The following is a 12,986-nucleotide window of genomic DNA, read 5'->3' on the forward strand; positions in this document are numbered from 1 at the left end:
ATTTATTGACATTATACTGCATCTGCCATGCATTTTCCTACTCATTAAACTTCTCCAAAGAACACTGAAGCATCTTTGCATCCTCCTCATAGCTCATCCTCCTACCCAGCTTTAATTTTACACACTAACCTCTTCCGTGGAACATTGTTGAAAGCCTTCTGAAAGTCCAAATAAACCACATTCACTGACTCCCCTCATCAACTCTATCAGTTACATCTTTGAAGAATTCCAGTAAACTTGTCAAGCATGATTTCTCTTTTATAAATCCATGCTGACTCTGTCCAATCCTGCCACTGTTTTCCAAGTGCTCTGCTATAAAATGATTTATAATGGACTCTAGAATTTTCCGCACTACCTCTCAGGTCGATAATTCCGTTTTCTCTTTACCTCCCTTTTCGAATAGCAGAGTTACATTAGCTACCTTCCAATCTGAGGAACTGTTCCAGAGTCTATAGAATCTTGGAAATTGACCACCAATGCATCTACTATTTCTCGAGCCACTTCCTCAAGCACTCTGGGAAATTACCTCCCCATGAAGCTCCACTTGACCACGTCATCACAGTCATGTTACGATCTGGCCAACATCCTCCCCATTTAGTTTGGGTCCCTGGCAGTGTGAAATGTAACAGTGAACACAATAACTATGTGCAACTAAGTATGCGCAAACAGAAGAACGAATTTAGAAAAGTTTACAACAGTCTGTACAAACAATGAAACGCAATTTGGCTCTTGCAGTTGGTGCATAATCTGTTGTGTGCAAATTGTGTGCACTTGAACAATAGAATTCCAATTGACTTTTGCAACTAGTGCACAACCCATTGTGTGTCCACTGTGTGCACTCCTCCCCCTTCTTTCAGAATAAGTTGCGGGAATGGCAAAAGTCAAATGGACAGAATGCTTTTGGTCAGCCCAGACATTTTAAGAAAGTCTCAATATCATGCGTTGGGCCTGTTCAAGTGTTCCAAACGTGTATAGACCCCAACAGGTGCAGATGGCACAGTCCAATCGGCAGTCTGCGTTGTGGTGGGCATGCAAGGCGCATCATTTGTGTGGTGTGAAGGCCTTGGATTAGCCATGCAGGACTCTAATGGCTTCAGGGTTGAGGGAGGCATGTGGGGCCTGAGGTCCAGAAAAAGTGGTCGATCCGAGTAATCAGCTGTCAGTGGTGGCTCAGCTATTGGCAACAGGTGACGGAGATTGTGTATATACTGCCTGCCATTGGAGGTCACCAAGTAGCTGTTGGGCTGCCAGGCTTTGCTGTTGACCACTATTAACTGGTCATAGCCTCATATGATCGGCATGCGGACCCTTTGGCCCGGTGCTTGAGGCCATAGAGTGTGGGCATGTTTGTCATAGCATTCCTTGTTGTTTAATCAGTGTTGTCGCAGTGCGTCATGCCTGTTGTGTACAAGTTCTGGCTCAATCATGGCCTTCGCGGTGAGGATCATGGTCCTGGTGCATCTAACGAAGAACTGTTGAGCTGACAAGGGCAGGCCCTGTTGGGGAAGATTACATAGGCTTGGAAGTTCAGCATAGAAATCAGTGTTGGGGTGGCACTGTGGTGCAGTGGTTAGCACTGCTGCCTATGGCGCTGAGGACCTGGGTTCCGGATCACTGTCTGTGTGGAGTTTGCACATTCTCCCCGTGTCTGCGTGGGTTTCACCCCGCAATCTAAAGATGTTCAGGGTAGGTGGATTGGCCACACTACATTGGGCCTTAATTGCAAAAAAATAATTGGGTACTCTAAATTTATTTTAAAAAGAGAAATCAGTGTTGTCCCGCGTGCACCTTTCCAGAAGATGTTTGATGGACTATACAGCTATCTCAGCACATCCATTGAACTGTGGATATAAAGGGCTGCTTATTACACGACAAACTGGCAGCCAATGTCAGTCATGAGCTTTTGCGGTATGCCACGCATAGCAAAGTCTCTTTCGAGTTTCACAATTACCAAACTGCTGGTTGTACTTGGAAAATAGTCCAATTTGAATCACCAGAGTATGGATCCACCAATACCAGGTGTTGCTTGCTGGCAGTCCCATTCAAAATGTCTGCTGTCGTCAATGTCCACAGTAGATCTGGGACCTCATGTAGGTGCGGTGACTCTTTTGTTTGGTGTGGCTTAAGCACATTGCAGGGGGAACAACTGGCGAGCCCTTTCTCAATGTCAGCTGACATAAAGGGCCAATACAGTGACTCTTTGACCCTGGTCTTTGTTCTATCCAATTAGCGATGTCCTTGTTGGACTTGTTGGGTGTAGTACCGCTAGAGAGTGGGCAAAATGACAAGTCATTGATCTCACAGGATTAGACCATCTTGAATGGTGAGTTCCTCTCTAAAAGCAAAGAACACATGGAGGTCATGAGAAGGTTCCCTAGAAGATTCTGGCCGGCCTTGCATGAGCACATCATGCAGTCGAGTGTATGTGGCATCTTGCTGCAGCCCGGCTTCAACTGCTGGATGTGGCAGGAGGAAGGTACCTCAATCGCCAAGATGTCAATGTCGGACTCAGGATCAGCCTGGTCTGTTGGTAGGAAGGCTCCGGCAAGGGCATTGGCTCGGGAGAGTTCCTTGCCATGCTTGTACACCACACATGTTGGAGCTTTAACATCATGTGTCATATGTTACAGCTGTGCAGTTGCAGTGTGAAGGGACTTCTTCAGGATGGTTATGAGCAGTTGGTGGGCAGTTTCCACAGTTACCGGATGACCAGAGACAAAGTTGTGGAATTTGTGACAGCAAAGGTCAGGGTGAGAGAAACTGAGTTTCTGTGTCAGTGAGTGCCTTTGAGGCAAAAGTCCATGCTATGATGGATCTACTGAGTTTAGGACAGGAGCTTGGACATTGAAGTACTGTAAAACTGGTGGAGATGCCAATGATCGTTTGGGTCTGTCCTCTTGTCCACTGTCAATACCACTATGCCACTGCCTCCCCAGTTGATGCTGAGCACCCCCTGCACTGCACATACATCTGTTTCCCTCCTAAACTGTGTTGTTTCCCGCCTGAATTCTTTGTTTGATTTCTCGGACTGCTCATTTAAAATGCACATTTCTAAAGCAAACTGTAAAGTCAGGTCCTTCAGTTTCAGTAGCTGTGTTCTGAGCACATCGTTTTCCATCCCCCCTAACAAACAATCTCAAATGATCTCTAATTCCCGTACCAGCCTCCCCGGACAGGCGCCGGAGGCGACTAGGGACTTTTCACAGTAACTTAATTGAAGCCTACTCGTGACAATAAGCAATTTTGATTTGATTTGATTTTGATTAATTCCAAATGCACATTTTTCTGCTGTTGGAACCAACAATTCTACGGACGCGTGCTTGTAGGATTAGAATAGTGGTTTTAATATACTTACAACAGAGCCAGCCTGTTAGCCATTGAACTTTCGGTGAACTGGCCGGCTGACCCTCCCGGGGGAGGAGTCCTGGGCAGAGCCAAGGGAGGAGCCCCGTACAACTCTCAAGCATTCCCAGAGCTACTCGCCCTGGAGGTCAGATAGTGCAACTGCACTTACAATATACTTACAATATAGACACATGTATATACAGGTTATAATCCGTTGTGAATCACATTCACCACATCTGCTAAGTCCTTTACGGGCAATTTTTCTATCAGTGAGAATTGTGACGCGGGCGCAAACAGGAAACGCGATTCTTCCCAACGAGATCCCATTTCCCGATTTTCTACGCGCCTTGACAATGACGTGATGAGGCTTCCACCCACAAAAGACGAGATCATTGAAATATATTTGAATACATTTTAATATAATTGATGAGCGTTCAGCCGCAAGACCATGATGGGAAGGTCTGAAGACTGGGGCCTAGGAACATACTACTTCAGAGTAGGAGTAGGCCATTCAGCCCTCCTGGCCTGTTCCACCATTCAATAAGATCTGGTTGTGGTCTTAACTCCACTTCCCTGTTTGCCCCCATAACCCTTGACTCCCATGTCTATCAAATATTCATACCTCACTGATGTGTTACAACAGGTATATGAAGGTATGAATCAGTCGAGGGGATCCACCCAGAGGTGCAAAGGTAAGAGTAGCCCCCGGGGGAGAGAGGGTCATGCCTGGGTCCCCTTACACAGATTGGCACTGCCCCTGACACAGATTGGGCAATTGCCATGTAGTTCTTATGGGGGGACTTCGGGGACTGCGGGGGATGGGGGTGTGGGGATGGTGATGGAGCCTCCAGACTATCTTTGGGGTACCTCCCGCAATTTCTTGGCCTTGAGTGCAGATTTTCTGTTCCTATGGTTCAATTACAGGAATAGGTTCAATTTCAATCTCATGTTTGGCAGAAGCCCAGGAGGAATGATAGCAAGTCGACAGCAGCCTGTTTCACATTCTGGCCAACTGGACAAGAAAAATAATCGATCTTAAATAGGCTGCTGATTTTTGAGAGTTTGGTTTCGGCGACCACCAAAATTTCCCCCATCCCCACAGTCTTTAATACAGCCTGTAGTTATTTTCAGGTCAGGCTTACACACTGAAATTGATAACACTTAAACCAGAGGTGAAAGCCTCAAAATGACAAGTTCTAAATGAATGTTAACAATCCTGGATTTCTTCTTTTATTTGTTCTGCAATCCTTTTCCCTCTTTCCCCTCAGACACTTCACAGTCTGCCTGCTGGACTTCAGTTCCAGGCAGCCTCACAGGACCCCACCCACCCAAGAGGTCATTCTTCATGCATGTGGCTTGATGAGTGTTGACAAGCTATTTCACCACACAAGCATTACAATAAAGATTGATTGCCTTTCACTAGAAGCCCACACATGTGTATCTTGCAACGTAAGTCATCTATGCAGGAGTAGGAACCCCCAATGACTGGGATTCTTTTCCCTTCGTGTTTTTTTTTTCAAAACCACTTTATTCATAAATTCTTGCAGAACTCCATTACTTAGTTCAAATTTGGCATGACATAAAGTACAATACAGTTCAGTTTCTTGGAATCCAGTATAAGGCACTCAGAGCTGCCTTATCCTTAGAATTATGGGTTAAAATTATTTCAGGTCAAACATTCTCTGGTGTATATGGCAGAAGGGGTTTTCCACAGTTTCCAGTCTCTCGGTATATCATGGTGGGAGGGTCTTGAGACTGGGGCCTAGGAACATAGTACTTAGGAGCAGGAGTAGTCATTCGGCCCTCCTGGCCTGTTCCACCATTCAGTCAGGTCTGGTTGTTTTAACTCCAGTTCCCTATATGCCCCATAACCCTGGTTTCCTCCAGGTGCCCCGGCTTCCTCCCATAAGTCCCGAAAGATGTGCTGTTAAGTAATTTGGACATTCTGAATTCTCCCTTTGTGAACCCAGACAGGCGCAAGAATGTGGCAACTGGGGGCTTTTCACAGTAGCATTATCGCAGTGCTAATGTAAGCCTACTTGTGACAATAAAGATTATTACTCTTATTGTCATTATAAGAGAGACCTCTTATTCTTAAACTAGTTCCAGTGTCTCCCACATCCCGCCAGTATCCACCCCATCTCAAAATCTTTTAATATATTTAAAATTCAGTAAATTCAATGTGCCCTTCGCCATTGAGCCTCTGCAGCAGCTGCACCAAGCCTTAGTGCCCCCTCAGCAAGTAGTCCGGGAGCTTGGAATATGCCAATCTGCAGCACTCAGTCATGAGCAGCTCTTTGCACTGGAAGACAAACAGGTTTAGGGCAGGCCAATGAATGTGTTTCACTTTATTCAGGGGTGTTCGAAAAACAAACTGTAGCAGCCCACACAACCCCAACAGTGATCAGCTAAATTACACAGATTTGGGATCAAATCGGCACATTCCTCACCAGTATAGCTTGGCACCACACGGAATGCTACAATTACTCACTGGGCCAGCGTGGGCAGTCTAGTTCTCCAAGCTCCCGGTAAAAAATATCTCCATCAGAATAGTGACATTCTTGATAAAGTGAAATGTTCTCATAAGTCAGATTTAAACCAGATTGCATTTGTGAGCTTGGTTTGGTCTGTAATTCATATATCGGTTTTATGGATCCTGGACAACACTTACTGAGACCTTGGAAGTGTTTACATTTTGCTTTCACCATCTGTAATCTGCGGTACTGTCTGCTCTCTTAGGTGGATGTCCAAGTTCCAATGGCAATATCTCAAGGAAGAGCAGGTGAGTCCTCCTGGTGTCTTTGACCCTAACCAACATCAGTAGAACACATTCTCATTGTTTCGATATTGTAGGATCATTCCATGTGCATACTGGTCGCTTTGTTTCCCGACATTACAAGAGTGGCCACACTTAAAAAGTACTTCATTGGCTACAAATCATTTTGGGACATCGTAGAATCATGAAAGGTGACAGAGAAAATTCTTGCCTTTGTTACAGCATTACTCATTAAAAGTGGATTAAGCGTGCTGACATCAGATTGTATTTTGGGTTCCAGTGCTCAGAACACAGCTTTCATTGCTTGGTTCTTGTCTGTGCTAGAAGTTGCTCTCACAAGACAGACGGCACAGGCATGACCAGCCAAATGGCCTCCTTCTGTGCAGTAACCATTCTATAATTCCGTGATTTTAAATGCCCTGTTGTGAATGCCTGGGTACAAACAGGAGCAGAACTGTCAGCCAAAAGTTGGAAATTTCAAATATTTAAACAGTGGAGAAAGGAGTAGTTTTGCTCTCAAATTATTTAAATTAAGGTCAGGTAAGTTTACTAAGGGTGGGATTCTCCAGACCCCTAGCCGCATGTTTCTCGGTGGCGTGCCATTCATTGGTGTCGGGATTGTCTACACCAGCCGCTTGTCAATGGGATTTCCCATTGAAGTCACTGCCAGGAAAGCCGTGGGAGACGGTGCGCTGAGGTGGGAAAAGAGAAACCCAATAGTCAGAGAATTCCGGCCAAAGTGTTCATATAGTGTCCAAATAATTCTCCCCTCCAGGGGGTGCCGCTTTGCCCAGACCCAGGAGTCACACTGCTACAATAGCATTGGTGTCAAGTGACTTGTGCTGCAGAGATGTTGATCAACACACCCTTAGAGAGCAACCGAGTTTGAAAACTCAGCTCCAACTACTAAATACTGTGTCATCCAACCACAAAGTATTGAGATTTCAGCAGCATATCAATCGAAACCTCAAACACAAAAGTACAGGGTTCACCACAGTGTTACACCAAATGACAGCATCCAACTAAGTCATAACAAGACTGCGCAAAAATAGCTTCTTGGTACATACTATGGTCAATGCAGAATTTCATTTGTTTCTTGTTATAACTAAAAGCAATAATGGCCGAGTGATAATGTCTAGGTTCATGTAATGTGCTGCTGAAATGATTCAACATCAACTTATATGGGCAGTGGTCCTTCATGAAACTACTGTAATAATGAATTTCAAGGTTAATCATCCAGCTAGTTCCTCTTTAACTCACTGCATAACTTATAAACTATATCTTATTGGGAAATCATATAAAAAATCTGACCTCATGGTGCTGTGGACATCAGCCTTCCCCCATCGTTGAAAAAGTACATGAGAAAACAGAATCAGGAAACAGTGGTTGGGTGTTGCAAGTTTGGGTTGTCATATATTAGAAAAAAACTTGTCAATTGCAGGAGGAAGGAAAGGGCAGAGCTTTGAGGATCCTGAGAAAAACTGAGCAGCAGACGGTATGAATATTGTTCATAAGACTGCAGAGAAACTTTGCCAATCTCAAAAACTTAACTGGGGTACGATGTGAAAAGCCAACATTAGTCAAAGAAATTCTCCCAACTAGCAGCTCTCTTGCTGATATTGGAATGCTATCTAAAGAACGAGTGATTTATTAAATAAGATTGGATGATGCACATTGCCCTTTCACCTCAATGATTTGGTTTGGACTCAGCCCAGACTGATGAGATAAAAGTTTCTCTCAGCGTTAATGATCCTAAGTAAGATTTGCTTAGTCAGTCTCAATTCAGTGGGCTAAAGGCTGCTAATTGACAATAGACTGGTAGTCACACTATGGATGGTCCAAGGATGATGGATCCGAGAAACTGAATTGTCTCACAACAGACAATAGGCTCCGAAGATACAGCCCATGCAACCCCAACAGTGATCAGCTAAATTACACAGAGCCATAGGCTCCGTAGAATTCAGCCCACTATCCATAGTCGTGCTCAGAAACTGGTTCTGGTGATTGTTGGATTAGAGATGGAGGTGAAAAGAAACATAATGTTAAGTTAAATGTATTGGAAAATGGCAAAATGTCAAACAGAAACACTAGCTCCATGGGAACTTTCCGACCAGTTTCCAACAGGCATGCAAAGCACTGCAACCTGACTGAGGCTGTCCTCTGACAAGGTATAAAAATGTACAATAAAATAGGGTTAGGTAAACAACAAAATTAATTTGACTTCACCTCAGAAGAAAAATGGCTTGAATTTGCATCATATTATTAAAAAAAAGCTCCATAAATCTAGTCAGTGTTCAACACTAATGCCAAGTGTACTTAATTACACAATGGAAGTGTTTATAGGGTTTTTACAGCAAGTGATAAATGATCAGTAGATATACTGCCATATAAGCGGCAAAGTTGATGTCTGGAATGTTCTTTCACAATGCAGTGAATATCAAATATATACAGGGTTTTTTTTTAAGCTAAAGTCAGGAGAGCTTCTGACAATCCACGGCATTTGCTTTTGCTGAGAAGGACAGTTGCTGCTGCAGCTCTTTACACAAGGAAAGTTGCTCATAACATATGGTTCAATGGTGGCCTGGTTTTTCTGGTTTACCTGATGCCCACGTAACCAGACAAATCAGGTCAGCCCTGGAACCGGACACGACTTAATAATTCACTACTTCTTTCAAACAAAAGACCTAACACTTGAAATCTCCCTATCACTTACAGGCTGCCTCCTGAACCAAGGCTAATCATGCAAAATACACTTTGTTTGGACAAAGCGCTAATCTTTCCCCCAACTAACTTAAGGAACACATGCTACTTTAGTGCATTTAGTATGGGTGTGTGTGATTTGTCCAGATTACCCTGCTGAAACCTGACCTAGGTTGAGTCCATAAATACTTATTACCATGATATAACACCAAACACTAACGTTGAAACCTTGGGCGGGATTCTCCCTTCAGGGGACTAAGTCCCCACGCCCGCCAGCAAACAGGCGAGAATCACTCCGCACTTTTTCCTCAAAAGTCCGAGGTGATTCCCCGTTCTCCAGGGAGCAGGCAGGCCTCCGGCATGATTCCTGCACCTCTGACTGCCGACGGAGCCCTGCTGAACAGACTGCGTGGCCGCGCATGCCCACGATGGCTGCAAACTGGTCCGCGCATGCATGCGGCGGCCCACCTCGGCGCGGGTGCCGCCAAATTGGTGGAGCCACATAGCGGGCCCGTGCGGAGGAAGATAGGTCCCTCCCTGATCGCCATGGCCTGCTGATCTGTGGCCCCTGATCGCGGGCCTGCCCGTCATCGAGGCTCCTCCCTCACCCACCCCCCCCCCCCCCCCCCCCCACCCCCGGTGTCCGATCCCCAAGCCCCGCTCCCATAACGCTCAAATCAACTGCGACTCCGGGTGGAACCACATTAGAACCACGCCAACGGGACTCGGCGGGCACTCGGCTCGTCGAGTGCAGAGAATCGGCAGGAGGCCTTTTCCAACGGCCCCAACCGGCGCCACGTCAAGCTCACGCACGCAAATGGTGGCAATTCTCCTGTCGCCGGAGAATCGCGTGCCGGCTAGGGAGCCTGTTTTGGGTAATTCCCCACCCCCGCGCCGAGCGCGATGTCGGCGCGGAGGGTCGCAGAATCCCTGTCTCTGGAGCTGTGGGTGAATGACTAAATCAGATCACTGCTTACCTGTCCTGAACTGAACAAGAGTTAATATCTCTGGCAAGGGAATGTTGCTTTAGGTCTACACTTTTAGTGTCAGCATTGTGTCTTCGTGGGTGCAAATGCAGTGTGGGATGTGCAGTGCAATACAGGCAAATGTGTATCAGTCCATTGTTCTGAAGCCACCTGGAAAGGTGGGGTAGGATTCTCCTTGTGTACTTCAATATCCAGCTATCATGGTCAAATGGGGGTCAGGGGCCTGCTTTTGATGTGCTCTGAATTGGCCAATTGATGGCCAGAGGCTGGGTTAAATCCAATTAAAGTTAGCGGACAAGCCCTCTTCCTCCAAGCAGTTAAATATCTGCCAATGCCTCTGAGGACCTGGAGGCTAATTGGAATTTTCCATTAAGAGGCCTTAATAGGCCTTCAGCTATACCTTTAAGAGACTGGTCACAAGACATATTAACCCCATACTCCCAGGATACCTTGATCCACTGCAATTCTCATCCGGCCACAACCGGTCCATATCAGACACAATCTCCCTGGCACTACACTCATCCCTGGAGCATTTTGACAACATGAACTCCTACATCGGACTCCTATGCATTGACTAGAGCTCTGCCTTTAACACCATAATCCCAGCCAAGCTCATATCAAAACTCTAAAACCTAGAACCTGGTTCCTCCCTCTGCAACTGGATCCTCGACTTTCTGACCCACAGACCACAATTACAAAGGATAAACAACACCTCCTCCAGGTGCCCCGCAGGGCTGTGTACTTAGCCCCTGACTATACCCGCTATACACACATGACTGTGTGGCACAATGTGGCTCAAACTCCATGTTGGAGTTACAAGTATGCTGATGACCCGACCATAGTGAGTCGGATCTCGAAGAGTCAGAGTACAGGAGGGAGATAGAGAACTGAGTAGCATGGTGTAACAACATCAATCCCTCCCTCAACATTAGTAAAACTAAGGAGCTGGTCATTGACTTTCGGAAGCAAAGTATCGTACACACCCCTGTCTGCATCAATGGTTGAGAACTTCACATTTCTAGGTGTGTGCATCACCAACAATCTGTCCTGGTCCACCCACGTTAATGCTATGACCATGAAAGCATAATAGCGCCTCAAGAAACTAAGGAAATTCTACATGTCCACATTGACTCTTACCAATTTTTACAGATGCACCGTAGAAAGCATCCTATCTGGCCTCTTCACAGCCTGGTATGGCAACTGCTCGGCACAAGACCGTAAGAAACTACAGAAAGTTGTGAACGTAGCCCAGTCCATCACGCAAAACCACCTCCCATCCATTGACTCTGTCTACACCTCCCGTTGCCTTAGGAAAGCGGGCAGCACAATCAAAGACCCCTCCACCTGTGGCTATTCCCTCTTCCAACTTCTTCCATCGGGCAGGGGATACAAAAGTCTGAGAACATGCACAAACAGGTTCAAAAATAGAGTCTTTCCCACTGATACTAGACTCCTGAATGACCTTCTTATGGACTGAATTGATCTCTTCACACACCTGAGTAGAGGAGTAGAGAAGATGAGTAGTAGAGAACTGAGTAGTACTACATTCTGTAAGCTCACCTGATGCCTGTGCCTATGCCTTGTGTATTTATGTATGTCCTATGTTTTTGCATGTATGGAATGATCTGTCTGAACTGTACGCAGAACAATTCTTTTCACTGTATCTCGGTGCATGTGACAATAAATCTAATCTAATCGAATTCCACCCGTGAGGGCTCAGAAGGTGGTGCCGAGGCCAGGGAACCAGCACCCTAGCTGGTGGCATGGGTTTCTGTGTCTGCCCATTCCCATATCCACTTCCATCAGGGCTTAAAAATTCAGCCAATGATGTCATGTGGCTGGACATTGGGTAAAAGTGGCTGGTAGAAAGTTCCTCAATAATACAAATCTCTAAGTGAAAGCAAGTTCAATGGCACACGGTACAAACTTTCACATCTTAATGATAGAAGAGAGTGGAGTACCTCTTTGCCCTTTCCAATTATTGGAAATCACACAAGAGACGAGAGATTAGCACTTCTGGCATATGTTTGACAATTCAGAGGTGAAGCTGCGCCTTCAGAAAGGTCATAATTATGCGAGCAACACAAACACTATTTGCATTGCTCGTGAAAATCAAATCAATGGAGTATTTCCATTCTGTCCTGTTTTTATTCTTCTGTTTTTTCATATATATATATATACCTGTTTGTTGGTTTTCTATTTTTATTTGCTTTCTTCACAGCCCGTCTGGCTATAGAATTTTGAACCCCTGCTATATCAGTGAAAGAAGAAACTCGAGAGATTTGTTTGAAACAATCTATTCAGCAGTCAGGATGAAGAAAATAGAGTTCAAAAAAACACTTTTTTTAAAAGAAAAACTGTCGCTGAAAGAAATAATTCTAGCTGAGGATTTACTGTCTCTGCAGTGAGCTTGCTTTTGCTGTCCAACTTTGGTTACACTCTCATATTAATAAGTATTTCGACACATTTCCCGATCAATGTCCACATTTGTATTTACTGCCTGCATGCTTCAATCCCATTGGACCAAAAAATTGGAAATTCCCTCACAATGCATGAAATCAGCTTCTTTTGCCCAGATTCACCTCAAACTATCTTGGGACACGCAAGTTTGCAGCTGTGAGCACATCATAGATTTTGAACCTCATCTGAATTCTTTAAAACATCTCGTAGAAACAATTTGCATTAGAAATAATATTGCATAGCTGTCCATTGATTTACGAGATGAATCCAATCACTAGGCTCTGCTGATGAATAGAAACTGCTCAGGCTTCACTCTCTGAGTTATGGCATCATTCTATTTCTTCAATAGATAAGATGCTTTAATTCACTGATGGATTTTTGACATCTTCTATATAACATGGAGAGTGATGCAAGAGAAGGGGGAAATGATGCATTAATAGCAATATTATGGATTACCAGACTGCACGATGGAATATAAATTTGCCGGTTTAATCCATTGGTACCGAGTTATGAAGCAAAGGGACATAGCAATGGAGGCCAAGGTACCTTCCGAGGAGCAATTCGAAGAAGCAAATAACTTCTATCCATATGGCTGTGGTTTCTGGCACAGTTCCCAATCATTGAGGGAGAGGGAGCAGATATAAGGGGGCAAGGGGGCATGGTCCCAGCACATATTTCTTTTGCTACATGGGTGATATATCCTCTTCCCTTGTGTCAAT

At 45.0% G+C, this 12,986-nt stretch overlaps 1 protein-coding gene across 1 annotated transcript in view; it reads right to left on the minus strand.

The window, feature by feature from the left end:
- LOC119965082 (forkhead box protein O3-like) overlaps positions 1 to 12,986 on the minus strand; it is a 237,455-nt gene that overhangs the window by 184,742 nt on the left and 39,727 nt on the right. The gene's annotated exons all lie outside the window — the stretch shown is intronic.

The sequence above is a fragment of the Scyliorhinus canicula genome, chromosome 1 (assembly GCF_902713615.1).
Source record: "Scyliorhinus canicula chromosome 1, sScyCan1.1, whole genome shotgun sequence".
Lineage (NCBI taxonomy): Eukaryota > Metazoa > Chordata > Chondrichthyes > Carcharhiniformes > Scyliorhinidae > Scyliorhinus > Scyliorhinus canicula.